Source organism: Perognathus longimembris, chromosome 20 (assembly GCF_023159225.1).
Source record: "Perognathus longimembris pacificus isolate PPM17 chromosome 20, ASM2315922v1, whole genome shotgun sequence".
NCBI classification, from domain to species: domain Eukaryota; kingdom Metazoa; phylum Chordata; class Mammalia; order Rodentia; family Heteromyidae; genus Perognathus; species Perognathus longimembris.
In genome coordinates, this window is record NC_063180.1 from 29,331,975 (window position 1) to 29,350,377 (window position 18,403).

Here is an 18,403-nt window from a genome sequence, read left to right on the forward strand (position 1 = left end):
TGTAACCAACCTACTTCTGTTCCATTGTTACCTTTCCAGGGGGCATGCCTGTACTTTTATTGTATCATCTCTATCTGTAAAATATGCTCGGCTATCATAACTGTATTCAGCAATAAATCATATAGAAGTTGTCGTTTCTGTGCCACACGAAGTAGATTTTCTGGTAGTAACTAGGAACTTGGTGTCTTTGCCATGTTTTGGTCTGGGTTTTTAAGTGAACTTAATCATGGGAGCCTTATAATGATTTTAATCTACTGAATCTTGGAAGTCACCTTTAAGTGAGCCTTCAAAATGCAATTCTCAGTGCCTTGAAATTGTGGGTGCCGGTGCCAAGTTCTCAGAGTCGCCATAACTCCTTTGCCCAACTGATTTGGCAGCTGGGTTTGCTTTCAGGAATTGACCGGTGATTTCCTCTGGGTGCCACCAGGGCAGCCAGAGGCTGGGAAGTTGGCAGTCGCTTTCCAAGCCTAGTGTGTGAACTCACAGATGGCCCAGGAAGAGTTCCACAGGAGTATGAGTCTGATTCTTCTCTGGGAAATGAATTGCCCAGTACTGACTCCAGTAACTTTCAGAACCTGGTTGTTAAAAACCATTTCCCCCCCAAACATTTTTAAGGTGACTTTGAATATCCAAACACCTTAAAAAAAAAACCTGGTAACAAAACCTGTTCATAGTACATATATGAAATCTGTTTTAAAGTTCACGCTTGACAAAACTCACTTGAAGCCAAATTTTAGCTTCGTGAGAATGAGTTTTCTTTTTTCTTAAAAAGTTTTGCAAGTTGCTCCACACCGTTATTTTTTTGCTTGGATTCTTGGTTTCTTTTATTCAGAAGATATGGTAGAGCTACAAAAGATGTGTAAGACAGTCTTGGCTCTCTGATGCCTTACAAGTAATTAGGACACCAACAGAAGATGCAGTTTTGTGCGTGCCTTAAAAACGAGAGGTAAGAAGATGGTCTTAAATTCCCACTGAGTGGGATTGGTATTTTGTTATGGCTCACTGGTCACACCTGAAGGATTGACTCCCCCACCCCACCCTATTGTCCCAGGGGCATACAGACACCAGATAAAACCTCCAGTAAGTGCGAACCTGCTTAATGTGCAGGCAGGGCACTTCACCTAAGCCCATCTGTAAACAATCCATTACTGGTCCAAGGACAAGCCACCAACTTCCTAGACCTAGTGGCACTTTCAATAACCTCTGCTTCCTTGCTCAGACCCCTTATAAGCCTGGTCCCAAATTCACCCCATCCCACAACCTCCAAACCCGAGGGAAGGTCTGTGTCCCTTGCTGTGTCTCCTTGCCTGTTGATGATTGAGTCCAGCCTGTTCCTTTTCCATTCTCCTCCATTTTCCCAACAACACCCAAGTGCTTTATTCCCTAATGCAGAGCAAGAATAGAGCTTCCAGAACCAAGGTAATAAAGTGTGTGAAACTGTTGTTTCAGACTCAGTGCCCCAAACTGTAAGGATTCCACATGTGAAGTGCGGGTTACTCACTTCTACATGCCAAAGAGACACCATGAAGGAAAGAGGAAGGAGAGGTATTGCATGGCACAGGCATGCTACTGGAGGAGAGAAGTGTATCTTCAGCCATCTTCCCAGCACAGGCATGAGCTACAAGTTTAAATAGATGAAGAAGGGAGGGAGAGAGAGGGGTCTGTCTTAGTTCTTGTGTGGGGGTGGGGTTCCAGGAAAGTCCATACTGCTTTGCCACCAAGGGATGCAGCCTGGTCAGGGTAGCCATGTCACTGACACCTGACCCTTGGTCTAGTCCTTTCTGTATTGCAAGAAAGCTGTCAAGTGACTGTGCGAGAGAACGTTCCAGAGCAGAAACATCGGTGCAAAATGGAGACTGGGACTCCAAGATTTCCCCCCCGTTTTTAGTTAATTTGTGTGTCTCAGTACTGCGTCAGTGCTTTAGCACCTGTTACACAGTATCACATCTCTTGGCCAATCTTTTCTCAAATACCACTCCTTTCACCTTCCTTGGTAATAGTTGAATTGCAGTGTATAAGCCGGGCCTTTGAGGAGAGCCTCAAGTACATTTATTTTGTCCTGCAGGTTGAAGAGAAAGCTTTTGTTTTACAGGTGTTCTATTTGCAGTTTTTACATTGTTAGGAAAAATTTAAAGCTAGGTGTTCATCTATTTAGTCTCTGTGTCTGTCCACGAAAGATTTTTGTGGAATGCAAATCATTATATTACCAACAAATAAAGAAGCAAATAAAACCCTTTTATTTTCAGCCAGTTTCCAGGGTACAGAAGTAGATACAGGAGCACTAATTCCCCTGGAAAATAGGTTTATTTGTGTTTATACACATTGCTAATAATGAGACTCTAACATTATGGGACCCTGTGCCGTATCTCATAGCCACCAAGTCTCTCTCACCACGTGCAGCCATGTGCAGCTGAAAGAAAGACCGTGTGGCCACAGAGATGAGACACACTGCTTGGGTCTACAGGGTTCATTAGCACAGCACATCTGATCCCACATCTACAACCAGCTCAACAGTGTGGGGAACCTCGATGTTCAGCAGAGAGAATAAATTCGCCCTACAAAACACAAAGGTCAGGGATTGCAGGGGGTCCCCCTGACCATGAAGAATTCCTATGTGATTCTTCACAATTCTCCAATGTCGTGTAGAGTGAGGTCTAACTTTGAATTCAGGTCAACAGATATATTTATGAGGTACTACCATGAGTCAGTCACTGAGCTGACCTGGGGAACGTGACCGTACAAGTTCATGGTGTGGTCTTTTGCTTGGAATAGCTGCATCCTGCTAAACCAGCCAGGACTGATGAGCAAAGCAATATGCTGAGTAACTGACTGTTCAGGTTTCCTTGTTAATACCGTGCCTTTACATCTTCAATTTAGTCTTCCATGTTAGTCTTTTGAGTGTTGAGTTGCTCAAGATTGCCTAGATTTATAACCATCACTTAGGGGAGAGAATGATCTATATATATTGTTGACCATGAAAGAAGAGTATTCATACTCAAAAATAAAAACTCTGGGTAAGATCTACTGTCCTTATTTTTCCCTTTCCATTTGTTTAATCTGACAGTGGATGCTCTCAGAAGTCAGGAACCTTATTGTATCTATTATTATTTCCTATGACTAGGAAACATTATTTAAATATTAATTAAATTGATAAACAATAAGTGACTGATTTAGTGAATTCATCAAGATATCAAGCCTGTTCTTTCTGGTGTAGACAACAGTTTGCATTTGGGCTTTGAGGAAGATGGAAGTGTAAGGTCAGGCTGAAGGAGGGCCCTAGACACTCCAGGGCCTACTTTACTCCATTTCACCCTTCTCAGCATGTTCACCTTTCCTCCCTAATACCATCTCCCTCCCCCAAGGTATCCTGGGATACCAGGGAGGATAGAATCAACTATAAGCATCTTGTGACAAATGACAAAATTTCCCCTGAGGCAGACAGTCCTTCTGATCCTGACCCAACATCCTGGGATTCTGACATCAGAGCATCCTAGAGCAGTAATCACCTGGAGCACATCTTCGGCCAGAGCCAGCAAAGCATAAATACCAATAGATCAGTCCCTTTGCAGCCATCTTGGAATCTAGGAAGAACTAGTCCACCTGCCAGACACCAGTGACTCTGAGTGTAACAGGGCCTCATCTGCCCAGTCCTGAGACTGCCACCCACGGCCACATCATACACGAAGACTGAGACTGTGTATCCAAACTTCTCACCCCATCCCCATCTTTTCACCTACTTAAACCTAAAATATTCACCAGTATCCCGAAGGGGCACTGAGTCTCTTTGTCTTCCCAATGCCAACGGTGTCTCATTCACCAGTATTCATGTCTCTATTTGTGTCAGGACAAGTGGCTAAGCCTCATTCAGCTGGATCCCTGGAGCCAGGGCATTTCATCCAAAAATTCCTTCGTTTCAATGCCAGCATCACAAATCGTATCTCTGTGTGCTGTGGCTAGGTAACATGTCAAACAAAAAAGAAGCAGAAGGAAAAGAAGAAAGAAGAAGAGGAGCATTGGTGGTATAGTGGTGAGCATAGCTGCCTTCCGAGAAGGAGGAAGAGGAAGAAAGCACTTAGGAATAGTGGTGTTCTTTTAGTCTTTAAGTATCATTAAGATATTTGGAAATTAAATTCCAAAGCTGAGTGTGGTGGTGCAAGTCCATCTTGCAATCCCAGCTCTCTGGAGGCTGAGGCTGGAGCAGAAGATTTGAGGCCAGCCTTGGCTACATAGCAAGACCTTGTCTCAAAACAATCCCCCCAATAATATACATTTCTATTAACCTAAGAACAACTGTTCTAAGACCAATGTTATTGACATTGAGTTAAAAAACAACAACTCTACCAATACCTCCTGTAAATATAAAAAAGTAATTTCAACAGAAAGTACAACAATGAATAACATAGACCATTGTCCAGCCTTGAAGACTCTTTGTGTCTCTATATCTCCCCACTTTCCACCCTCTTAAATTTTATTATTATTATCATTATTATTATTATTATTATTATTATTATTATTATTATTTTGGCCAGTCCTGGAGCTTGGACTCAGGGCCTGAGCACTGTCCCTGGCTTCTTTTTGCTCAAGGCTAGCACTCTGCCACTTGAGCCACAGCGCCACTTCTGGCTGTTTTCTATATATGTGGTGCTGGGAATTGAACCCAGGGCTTCATGTATATGAGGCAAGCACTCCTGCCACTAGGCCATATTCCCAGCCCCACCCTTTTTTTGGGGGGGTGGGGTTGGTAGTGGGGCTTGCCTGGGTGCTGTCGCTGAGCTTTTAAACTCAGGCTAGTGCTCTACCACTACTTTGAATCACAGTGCCATTTCTAGTTTTCTGGTAGTTCATGGTAGATAAAAGTCTCACAGCTTCTCCTGCCTAGGCTGTCTTGGAACCTCAATCTTCAGATCTCAGCCTCCTGAGTAGCTAGGGTTACAGGTGGGAATCACCAGCACCCTGACTCCCTCCACCCTTTATAGAGCTCACAAGTTGGTTCTTGTTTTTTACATATCAACTTGACTGAGCTAAGGAAAGCTCCAATAGCTGGTAAAACATGATTTTTGCATGTGTCCGTGAGGATGTCAGATTAAAAATAATTAGCATTTGAATCAGTAGACTGAGAACAGAAGCTGTAGGCAGAATCATTGAATCATAGGCAGAACCATTGAATTAGTTAAAGGCTTGAATAGAACATCACACACACACACACACACACACACACACACACACACACACACACACTTGCCTGGTCAACAGACTTGGGCCTCAGATTGAGTTACACCATGAACTCTGCTGGCCTGCAGACCTTTGAACTAAATGACACCAGTGGCTTGCTGACAACGGGTCATAAGATGTCCCAGCCTTCTTACCTGTGAGAGCCACACCCATAATATATCTCTTGTGCTCTGCCCAATATATCCTGACAATTCTGTTTCTTTTAAGAACATGGACTAATGCACCTTTTTTTCTTTTCTTTCTGGCATGGCTTACTTGCTTCTTCTCTTCTCTGTTCCAGAATGACAAGCATGGTCTTTAGGGTGAGGACAACCCCAGTGGAGAAGCTCACCTGACAACTCTCCATTGCCACATCTCTCCTGACCTTTCTACTCCTTTTCTCCATGCTACTCATAAGCACTCACCCTTGTGCTTTTCAATCACATGACACTGTGTCATCGAGAGGAGGTAGCAGGCCCTCTCCTGACTACAGCACTTGGTTTCTCCAGCACCTTTTTTTTCCTTGCCTCTGACCAGTCCCTCCTTGAGATAACACCCCAGAATGTTCTGCTGACCTTGGCCTCATGGTGTGTAATGCACAGGATGCTTTCGTTGGCTTCTTAATGTGAAACAGAGATTCGCCCCATGCTTGTGGTTCTTCTGCACCGGCCACCTTGCTCAGCTCTGCTTCAAACATCTGTTCTTTGTCATATAGATCAGCAAAGAGCTGGGATATTCAAGTCCCATCATATTCCTATGATTAAGTTTCCTAAAATGGGAAGCAGGTTGACTGGGAGAAGCCTCAGGTTTAGAGTGAGATCTAGATTTCAATACCAATTTTACAATGTTGGGCAAAACATACCTCCTCTGAATCTAAGGGTCTCCTTTCATAAAAGGGATGACATCTCTCAGGAGAAAATATCTTGTAAATCAATACGAGCTCAAGGATCATGAATGCAAACTCTCCAACCACTCTTAACTGAATTATAGTCCCTCATGAAAGGTTCATAAAGATCTGTCCTACCCTTTGGTTGGCCAAGCAGTGACCAAGAGCTGGGATTTGTACCCAGTCTGCCAGCTACAGACTGGCAGCCTGTCTGTACCTTGGTTTCTTTAGGGATCTGCTGAGAGGGAAGGAGATAACCTATGTACAATTTTCAACACCTGGCATGTGAATATAGTTGACAAGCATCCCCTACTATTCTCCTTGATAGCAGTGAGCTAGGACTGTGATCACTATGATCACTATTGATTAGTGATCAGAAACAGTGGAATCTTTGCCTATTTCCAGAAAATTCTGCACCATTCATTTTGCTTTTTGCTCCATCTGCAAAGCAGAGTCTGGTGGCATGCAATAATGACAATACAAACACTGTCAATGACAGATACCAAAAGAAATGATTTGTGCATGGATATTAATAATAAATTTACATAGATTGACTTAATTTATCCTCACAGTAATCTCCATCATGTATGTACGATTGTTTTTCACTTTGTAGATGAAGAAAGTCACCATGAAACAAGTAACTGCTAAGGCCACATAACTAATCAATGGAAAGGCACGGATTCACCTTCACTCTTCAACACTACTTCATACTGACATTCACTGTGTACTCAACAAATATTTGTCAATGAAGCATATCTTTGTGAATAAATCGTAAGTCACATCATGCCAATAAAATAATGATAGGCTACACAGGACTGAAAAGACTGCCAGATAGTGGTGGTTGTTTCCAAGATGGTTTTTGCTAATTCCTTCCCTCCCTCATGAAGCAGTTTATCCTATTCCTCCACTCCCTTAAAATTAGTGTTGCCTAGTCCTGCTTTGATTAAGACAGCTGGGTAGGATGGTTCTGGAAGACATCTACATTTATTTTTATTTTTTATTTTTTGGCCAGTCCTGGGCCTTGAACACTGGGCCTGAGCACTGTCTGTGGCTTCTTTATTATGCTCAAGGCTAGCACTCTGCCAGTTGAGCCACAGCACCACTTCTGGCCGTTTTCTATATATGTGGTGCTGAGGATTCGAACCCAAGGCTTCATGTATATGAGGCAAGCACTCTTGCCACTAGGCCATATTCCCAGCCCCAAATTCTACATTTAGATCTTAGGGAAATTTGTAGTTTCCCTTTGATTCTCGTGAAGGGCTTCCTTTGGAGAAAGGCAGCTTACATGTCATGAGGAAACTCAAGCTATCCAAATGCAAGGTCTAAACCAAGCCTCAGATCTTCAGTTGTTCCAGCTCAGACAATGGACATTTGAGTGAAGAAGCCTCAGGAAATATCAGTCTCAGCTACTATTGACAGCAACCTTGTGAGGGAGGGGCTTGGAGTGAGAATGGCTAGCTGAGCCAACCCACAGAACCATGAGAAACAGTAATCAACTGTCTATGCCACCAAGCTTTGGAGTCGTTTCTTATGTAACAGTAGAAAACTGGATTATTTTTTAAATTGCTGATTTTAATTTTTTTATAAGTTATTTATTAATTAAACAAATTTTTTTGACAAGGTGTTGTGCAAAAGGGGTACAGTTACATAGTAGGGCAGTGTGTATATTTCTTGTGATATCTTACACCCTGTTTTTCTTTCCCTTCCATAGGTCAAGTAGACATATATATATATATATATATATATATATATATATATATATATATATATATATATAACACAGTGTACCAAGAACATATACAGTAGCCACGTGGCCTACACCAAAGGAAATTCACCTAGGGCTTTAAATGTAATGTCGGCAATAGGGTTTGCTTATCCTTGTCTTATATGAACGTACATACATAACTTTTGAGCTATTGTGATATACTGAGAAGTCTATTTTTGACCTTTATATGTTGAGTAATTGTTTGGTTTTAGTTACATAATATAGGGTCGCTGACCCAAACCTGTGGGAAATAGAATTTGACAAGAAGTTTTTGGTTTCGCAGACCTGGTCTTTATTGTCTCCCCCTTCCCCCACCTTAACAGTCATATATCAAGGAGATCATGCCCCTTTGTTTACTGTGTTCTAGGCTTGTCTCACTCAACATTATTTGTTCAAGTTCTGACCATTTCTCTGCAAATAACAATATTTCACCATTTCTAATCGCTATGTAGTATTACATTGTATATAGGTACCATATTTTTTGGATCCATTCATCTGTGGAGGGGCATCTGGGTTGTTTTCATATTTTGGCTATTGTGAATTGTGCAGCGATAAACATGGAAGTGCAGATATCTTTTTGCTATCTTGGGACCTGTTGTTCAGGATAGATGCCTAGGAGTGGTATGGCTGGGTCATAGGGTAGGTCTATGTTGAGCTTTTTGAGGAACCTAGATACTGTTCTCCAAAGTGGTTGTACTAATTTGCACTCCCACCAACAATGGAGAAGGGTTTCTCTTTCCTCGCACCCCCTCCAGCATTTGTTGTTGCCTGAGTTCAGAGTATAGGCCACTCTAATTGGAGTGAGGTGGTATCTCAGGGTTGTTTTTATTTGCATTTCCTTTACTGCCAGGGATGTTGAACATTTCCTCATTTCTTTGCCATTTTTATCTCTTCTCTTGTGAAGTCTCTCTTTAGCCCCTTTGCCCATTTCCTAATTGGTTTACTGGGCTTGGAGGGTCTTAGTTTTTTGAGTTCTCTGTAGATGACAGATATTAGGCCTTTGTCTGTTGCTGTGCTGGTAAAGATCCTTTCCCATAAGGTTGGCTGTCTTTCGAGTTTGGTGGCTATGTCCTTAGCTGTGCAGAAACTTTCTAATTTGTAGTAGTCCCATTTGTCGAGTCTCTCCCCTATCTTTTGTGCCCCTGGGACTATATTCAGGAAGTTCCTTCCTGTGCCTATGTTGTGCCAAATCGCGAGATGACCACCAAGAAGGCCACCAAGACTCAGACATTCCGAAATGCAAAAGCAAGGCAAGGCTTTATTCAAGCGAGCTGCAACTCGGGCCTCGTCCTACCCACCGACACAGCAGAGGTTAGGAGGGAGCCCCGAGCTGTGATTACACAGGGCTTATAAAGGCAAAAAACAAAGTTACAACAATCAGGTGTTCAAGCAAGCAAGATTAGGACACAGGTACAAATCTGATTGGCTCAGGGCTCGAGGTACTCTGGGGGCAGTCAGAGTTAAGCATTCCCAGTGGTTAGAGTTCTAGACCAACTGGGCCCTAATGGGCTTGTCCTGGGTTTGCTCACAGGGCCTGCTTATCTCAGGTTCACGTGGTAAAGTGGGGTTTGCATGGTAAAGTGGGGCCTGACTTCAAAGTCTGGCACTTCATTTCCCCCTTTTTCTCTTTGGTACCTTGGGAGCCAATCATAGCTCCATTGTGTCCATTTCAATGGCTTGCATGTCTAGGGGATGATATAGAGATAAGGCATGGGCCAGTAGGGCCCAAAGTAGTAACCAAAAACAACTCTGGTCCCTTGGTTTTCGGGGGGGGGGGGGGGGCTGATGGGTGAAGATCATCCATCTTCTGTAGCTTCTTCAGGCTGACTGAGGGGCATTGACCTTACCTAGCCAGGAACCTATAGTCTTAGTCTCCTTCACCAAGGGACTGCAGGATTACCGCAAACTGAAAATTAACTTTCAGCTATACAGACTTACCATTAGCTGTATAGTGTTTAGTATCCAAATGTAAGCAACAAAATAATACATAAACTTCTCACCTGTGCTCTAAGGGTCGGGTGGCTATACCTGTATCCCTGAGCAAGCCCAAAACTACCTAAAATAAGGGGGTCACCTCACTTTGGAGTGAGCTGCCAAAATAACATCAACACTAGCCAGGGTAGAAAGCAAAAAGAAAATTATAACAATGTTCAGTTTAACTTTCTTTTCTTGAGGCGAAGGCGAAGCGGCTGAGTCAGGTGCTTGGAGACCTCCCATGTTTCACCACGGTAGCCGTTGTCCAGGGCAAAGGGGTCAGCTAGCCTGGCTTGGGAGCAATGGACCCAAGTGGCGATGCCGTCTACCTTGAGGGCGGTGGGAGTAGTCACTAGCACCACGTAGGGTCCCTTCCACCGTGGTTCTAGGGATTTGGGGTTATGCCTCCGGACGAACACCCAGTCCCCTGGTCTGAATAAATGGGGGGTAGGGACAGAAGCAGAATCATATAATGCTTTAAGTTGGGGCCACATATTCTTGTGCACGAGCTGCAAATAATCAAGTTTACACAAAAATTCAGCATCATCCAAATGAGCAAGCAATTCAGTCTGAAGGGTAGGGATAATGGGTGGGGGGTGGGGGGAGGGTACCCGTACATTATTTCAAAAGGAGTAAAGCCAAGCTGATAGGGAGAATTTCTTACTCTAAGCAGAGCAAAAAGAAGGAGTGACACCTAGTCTGTGCCAGTCTCTAAGGCCAATTTAGTCAAGGTCTCTTTTAGAGTCTGATTCATTCTCTCAACCTGTCCTGAACTCTGGGGTCTAGAAGCACAATGCAATTTCCAATCCATCCCCAGTGCAGCGGCTATTCCCTGACTTACTTTTGAGATGAAGGCCGGTCCATTGTTCGATCCAATGGTGGATGGGAAGCCATACCTGGGTAGGATTTCTTCCAGGATCTTCTTAGCCACTGCATTCGCAGTCTCATGCTTTGTTGGATAAGCTTCAACCCATCCTGAAAAGGTGTCTACAAAAGCTAGCAAATATTTGTATCCAAATTTTCCAGGTTTAATTTCTGTGAAATCTACTTCCAAATACACACCTGGCCTATTCCCACAGAGGCGAGCTCCTTTAGTAACTTGTTGATTGAGGGCATAGGTGAGCTGACAGGCCTTGCAATTTTTAACAATATCTTCAATAAGTTGGTCTCCTTCTCTAATTTTCACTTTGGAGTGTCGGAGCAAGTCCTGCATTCTTCGGGTTCCCATGTGAGAAGCTCGGTGGATTCTCTTAAGGATCCCCTTACCCAGCCCTTGTGGCAAGATATGTTTCCCTTCACAAGTTTTCCACCAGTCATTGTTTCCTTCTCTGTCCAAGGTTTTGTGGGCCATGGGATTTTTCTTTATCCACTTCAAGTCTTCTTGGGAATACTGGGGCACAGGAGGCAAAGCTCGTGGCCTTGGGTCTACTAGAGTCAATACCTCTGTTCATATAGAAGCTTGACATTCTCAGCTAACCCAGGTATCCACAGCCGGCAAAAGCCTGCTGTTGCTGTTCCCAGGAACTCTGACTTGTGTGGCTGATTTAGGCACAGGGATTTTCAGCACAGTCTACGTGCATCTGACAGCCAACGTTTGCCCTCTTTTAATATGAAGCCCAGATAGGTGACTTCAGGTTTACAAATTTGTGCTTTTTAACATTCTAGTTTGTAAAAGCTTTTTCCTGACTGGCTGGGGAACTGATCTCTGATGACCTAAAAAAATTACCTTTGCAGGCCTTTAACAGATCTCAATAAGGACACAATCTCAGGCCTACAAGCTTTCTTTCCTGAACAGATGTATCAGCTTAAAATTCTCACTGACAGTCAGAGCTTTGAGTAGATGTGGGGGTTGGGATTTTAAACTATCCTCTCATTTGACAAACTTACCCTTACTACCCACTATCACAGATGACTGGCAAGTTCCTGCCCAGTAGACAGACATGGGCATTAGTAAGGCATGCTTACGAACTATTCTTCTAGGACTTCCCAGCTTTGATTAACTTTTGAAAGGCCAAACAGGAGTGACTCTAGGATCTGACACCATCTCTGCCATCCAAGTAGTGGCTTACTGCCTCTGGATGCTCCATCACTGTCGGCTGGGGGAGGGGCGTCAAGTCCCCCGTCAAGTCCATAAAGCTGGACCCCAACACATCACTTTTGTCCCAGGAGGAGAGACTTTCCACTGGACTTGGACTCAGGGCCTGAGTGCTGTCCCCCAGCTCTCCAGCTCAAGACTAGCACCCTACCACTTTGAGCTCCACACAACTCCGTTCCCAGCACTCTGCTGGCTGATTAGAGACAAGTCTCTCACAGGGTCCTTTCTCTGCCCAGGCTGGCGTCGAACTGCAGATTTCAGATCAGTGAGTCTTACAAGAGGCCATTTTATTCCAATTAAAGGCCAAACAGGGTGGTCCACACAGAAGTAGTTTCTAAGCATGCTCTTATATTGGGGTCAGCTGTGCCTTTAAGAGGCCACAGCTGGCTTGGCCCGTCCCCTCTTCCGCCTTTAACAGGAAGAGAAGCCCCCTGCTCCTGGGGCCAGCACGTGTGCAATGGCGGGGGAACCCCAGAAACCCAATCCTTGGGGGGCTGGGCCTCCGCCCACTAGGGAAGTCCCCTGGCATCACTTGACGGGCAGCTCATGTGGCCAATCTGTCATCCCTCTCCTGTGCCCGCCTTTGGGGTATATCTATGCCTCCTCATTTGAATAAAATTAGAATCGTCCCAGAGACAGTCTCCGAGACCCCACTTGCCTGTGTCTTCCTTGGGCTGGCGGGCAAGGGGTTCTCGTGACCACACGCGAACTGAGGCTAATCCGGGACCCCGCTTCCGTGTTTAATCCCTACTGGCCGGTGTGAGGGGGGGGACGTGAGAGAGTGAGTATAGATCCCAGACAGAAGAGATAGATAAGCCCTGGACCCCTCCCCACGTGGATGGGGAGGGATAGAGCGAAGCCCGGCACTCTTACCTGGAACTTATTAAGGGCCAGTATTAGATCTTGACAAGCTTGTAGGAATCACCTGTGCTTCTCTGTGGGCCTGCTGGAAACTGTTACAAAAAACCTACAAAGAAGCTGGAATGGCAATTAAACATTTTGGTAGCCATAATTCTCCTTTTCTCACTTTGCAATAATTATTTAGGACAATTTTACTTCCAAATTTCTTGTCTAGAAATGTTTTCTTGATTTCCAAAGCCTTTTTAACACTGACACAACACTTTAGTTTTTATCTGCATTGGAAAAACTGAAGCTCACAGGCATTCTGAAACCAGGTGCCGCCCTTTGCCTAAGGGCTTGTTTCAAAAGAGCCTCTTTTTTTTTTTTCTTCAGTCCCAGTTACTGCATGGCATGAAGACCTTTGAACTCAAATGACAAATTTTTCCTTAATGCAAGAATTACCATTAGAAATACTCATTCATTCAGCTTTCCAATATATTAATGAGAAACATTGGCTCATTTTGCCATTTTGCCATTTCTTCCTCCATACATAGAGTTAATGAGAGTTTACTTCTATCCCCATTAGTTTAATATATATGTATATATATATATATATATATCCTTTTGAATCCAAATTTCTGACACTTAGCTCCGATTAAGCATTTTTTTAACTATAGTTCCTCTTTAAAACAATGCAATAATCCTTTAAAGCATTTGGTAATGCCCAAACTTGATGACCATTTGAATTTAAACAAAATCACTCAATTTTACATCATACTAACAGTCTTGAACATGTTCACACTCACACATGCACACACACATACATATTCAAAAGATCTTAAAGCGTGCAGAATAAGCATCGGCTGTACCTTTTCCAGTGGCAAGAGGTATTTTGTCAATCTTACTCCTGCAACACCCAAATTTTAAGACAAAAGCCTTTAACAAATGATTTTAGCATTCTCCAGCCTCATTTTCCAGGGCTTGATAGTTTTAGTAAAACATTTTTAGACTGCTTAAGAAGGCTGGGTGGGGGTCCCCCCAGAGTTCTTTTTTGTGAACACTCACACTGATTGTGAGCTGTCGCCTGTATGTCTAATGCAGGTTTGACACAAAAGAGATTGTTAGACTTACAAACACGGACGACAGCGCTGCACGGTGGGGTCACTTCCCACCACCTGCGGGTGGCTTGGGCTGGGCCGTGTCTGCCCCTGTCGGTGGTGGCTGCGGGTCAGGACTCGGAGCCGATGCCTCCGTGCCCTGGGCTGCCGGCGCCAGGACTGGTCGGGACCCTCCAGAGCGGAGGGCACAGCTGAAACATTTTAAGAAAGGCCAAACCCAAGCTGGAGCGTCCCTGTCAACTAGTTCCCTCCAGGTGTCTGAGCTATCTCCTTGACCTCCCTCCAGTGAGCTAGGGTCAAATCTAGGGGGCTAGATGGAGGTCCCCAAGATAGAACGTTACCCATAGCTCTGATCAGATGTTTAGTTCAAAAGGCTAAAAAACAAACAAACAATACAACACATAGGCCTGAGAATAAGAAAAGCTATGAGTCGAAGATCTCCTAGGTTGGCCCACAAGCCTCCTCCTGCAAGCTAGAAGCAGCAGGAGCAGACCTAAGTTGGCCCAACCTCCCGCAAGGGTGCAGGAGGAGTGGATCTAAGTGGACTCAGAGTCTGGGGTGTCCCCCAGTCTCCCCGGGATTGCCCAGTAAGCACAACTGCTTCGACAACCCCTTAAGAACCCCTTTAAGAAATAAGCAAAAGCAAAACAGACAAACAGACAAACAGACAAATTACAGGACAAGACAAATAAACAAATGAACAGCACTGTTTCCTTACCTTCGGAGTCTGGGGTCTCATGGGTCTCAGGCGATCCCAGACGGGCCCAAATGTTGTGCCAAGTCACGAGACGACCACCAAGAAGGCCACCGAGACTCAGACATTCTGAAATGCAAAAGCAAGGCAAGGCTTTATTCAAGCGAGCTGCAACTCGGGCCTCGTCCTACCCACCGACACAGCAGAGGTTAGGAGGGAGCCCCGAGCTGTGATTACACAGGGCTTATAAAGGCAAAAAACAAAGTTACAACAATCAGATGTTCAAGCAAGCAAGATTAGGACACAGGTACAAATCTAATTGGCTCAGGGCTTGAGGCACTCTGGGGGCAGTCAGAGTTAAGCATTCCCAGCGGTTAGAGTTCTAGACCAACTGGGCCCTAATGGGCTTGTCCTGGGTTTGCTCACAGGGCCTGCTTATCTCAGGTTCGCGTGGTAAAGTGGGGTTTGCGTGGTAAAGTGGGGCCTGACTTCAAAGGCTGGTACTTCACCTATAAGTTCTAGAGTCTTTCCTACTCTCTCCATCAGTAGTTTCAAGGATTCAGATCTGATGTTGAGGTCCTTGATCCATTTTGAGTTGATCTTGCATAGTGATAGGCTATGGTCTACTTTGAGTTTTCTGTATATGGCTGCCCAGTTTTCCCAGCACCAGTAGTTGAAGAGGCTCTGTTTATTCCATTGTATGTCTTTAGCTCCTTTGTCAAATATCAGCTGACTGTAAGAGTGTGGTTTTATTTCTGGATCTTCAATTCTAATCCATTGGTCTTCAGGTCTCTTTTTATACCAATACCAGGCTGTTTTTGTTATGATGGCTCTATAGTAGAGCTTGAAGTCTGGTATTGTGATACCTCCTGCATTGCTTTGTTTGCCTAGAATTGCTTTGGCTATTTTAGGTTTTTTGCTGTTCCATATAAATTTATGGGTTGCTTTCTCTATTTCAGTGAAGAATGTAGCTGGGATCTTGATGGGGATTGCATTGAATTTGTATAACAATTTGGGCAATATGGTCATTTTCACTATATTGATTCTGCCTACCCATGAGCATGGGAGGTCTTTCCATCTCCTTGTGTCTTTTGATTTCCCTTATTAGATTTTTATAGTTCTCATTAAATAAGTCATTCACGTCTTTGGTTAGGTTGATTCCTAGGTACTTTATTCTTTTTGTGGCTACTATAAATGGAATTGTTTCCATAATTTCATTTTCTGCTTGTACATTGCTGGTGTACAGAAAAGCTGGTGACTTTTGTGGATTGATTTTGTATCCTGCTACTCTGCCAAAATGGTTTATTAGGTGTAGGAATTTGGGGACTGAGTTTTTTTGGGTCCTTCAGATATAATATCATGTCATCTGCGAATAGGGATAGCTTGATTTCTTCCTTGCCGATGTGGATCCCTTTGATGTCCTCCTCTTGCCTTATTGCTATGGCTAGGGATTCCAGCACTATGTAGAAAAGAAGTGGGTAGAGTGAGCATCCTTGTCTTGTTCCTGAGTTTAGGGGGAATGATTTTAGTTTCTCCCCATTTAATACGATATTAGCAGTTGGTTTGTTGTATATGGCTTTCATTGTTTTGAGGAATGTTCCATCTATTCCTGTTCTCTCCAGAGCTTTTAATAAGCATGGATGTTGTATTTTGTCAAAGGCTTTTTGGGCATTGACTGAGATAACAATGTGATTCTTGATTTTAGTTCTGTTGATGTGGTGGATTACATTGATTGATTTACGGATGTTGAACCATCCTTGTAACTGTGGGATGAAGCCTGCTTGGTCATGATGTATAATTTTCTTGATCAGTTTCTGGATCCTGTTAGCTAATATTTTGTTAAGGAGCTTTGCATCTGTGTTCATTAGTGATATTTGTCTGTAGTTCTCTTTTTTTGTTGGATCTTTGCCTGGTTTGGGGATGAGTATAATATTAGCTTCATAGAATGAGTTTGGGATTTCTCTCTCTGTTTCTATTTTGTGGAAGATTTTGAGGAGTATTGGTATTAGCTCCTCAATAAATGTTTTATAGAATTTGTGGGTGAATCCATCTGGGCCTGGGCTTTTCTTAGTAGGGAGGTTCTTGATTACCCCCTGTTTCTCGCTGTAAGTTATTGGTTTATTTAGTTGATTTATTTCTTCTTGGTTCAGTTTGGGCAGTTTATACTTCTCTAAGAATTGATCCATTTCTGTAAAATAATTGTTTTTTAGTGAGTAGAGGTTCTGGAAATAGTTCCTTATGATTGTTTGACTATCATGTGTGTTTGTTGTAATTTTTCCGGTGGAGTCCCTGATTTTACGTATATGAGTCTCTTCTTTTTTTGTAAGTCTTGCGAGGGGTCTGTCAATTTTACTTATTTTCTCAAAGAACCAGCTTTTAGTCTCATTTATTTGTTGAATGGTCTTTCTATTTTCAATCAGATTTATCTCTTCTTTAATCTTTGTGATCTCTCTCCTCCTAGTCATTTTAGATTCGATCATTTCTTGTTTCTCCAGTTGTTTTAGTTTCATCGTTGTTGGGGTCAGCTGTGCCTTTAAGGGGCCATAGCTAACCTTGGCCTGCCCCTCCCCTTCCTGCCCTTGGCAGGAAGAGAAGGCTCTGCTCCTGGGGCAGCACGTGTGTAATGGAGGACACCCCAGAAACCCATCCTTAGGGGGCTGGGCCTCTGCGCCCGAGGGAGGTCCCCTGACATCACTTGATGGACAGCCCTCTGTGACCAATCTGCAATCCCTCTCTTGTGCCCGCCCTCGGGGGTATATCTGGGGGGGGCTCCTCATTTGAATAAACAGAAGCCCTAGAGGTTTTCTCCCAGATCTCATGCTCTCGTGTCTTCCTTGGGCTGGCGAGCATGGAGGTCTCCCACCCACATGCACCCCGAGGCTAAACCCAGGACCCCACTCCCGCGTCCAATACCCTACCATCCGGAGGGGGCGTGTGAGTGTAGGTATGGATCTCCCGCCGAATAGATAGGTAAGCCCAGGACCCTTCCCCACGTGTTGGGGAGGGATAGAGCTAAGCCCAGCAAATTTACAACCCTGACACATCGTGAGGTTATTCACCTGCTCTGCTTCCATTCTTTTAATGTGAGTGCTGAGGGCAATGATCTTGCCCCTCAGTACTGCCTTAGCTGTATCCCATAGGTTTCTTTGTGATGTATTTTCATTGTCATTGTGGCTTATGAATTCGTTAATTTCATCCTTAATTTGGTCTGTGGCCCAAAGTGTTAGATAACAGTGAGGGGTTTAGCCTCCAAGAATATGTATAGCCTCTGTGGTAACCTTTGTTATTGAAGGTTACCTTTATTCCACTGTGGTCAGATATAATACATGGGATGACGTCAATACTTTTGTATTTGCTGAGGTTCTTTGTGTGGGCTATGACATGGTCTGTTTTGGAGTATGATCCATGGGCTGCTGAGAAGAAGGTGTATTGGGTCTCTGTAGGGTGGAAGATTCTGTATAGATCTGTCAGATCCATTTGGGATCTTAGTTCCTCAGCTCCCTTGCTAATCCTCTGGGTGTTGGATCTGTCTCTTGGAGAGAGTGGGGTATTAAAGTCACCCACTATGATTGTATTTGGGTCTGTCTTGTTCTGTAGTTCTGTGAGAATTTGCTTGACAAATGCAGGGCCTCTTTTGTTTGGTGAGTATACATTTATCACCGTGATGTCTTGATTCTGGATTTTTCCTTGTATTAAAATGTAGTGTCCTCCGGGCTGGGGATATAGCCTAGTGGCAAGAGTGCCTGCCTCGGATACATGAGGCCCTAGGTTCGATTCCCCAGCACCACATATACAGAAAACAGCCAGAAGCGGCGCTGTG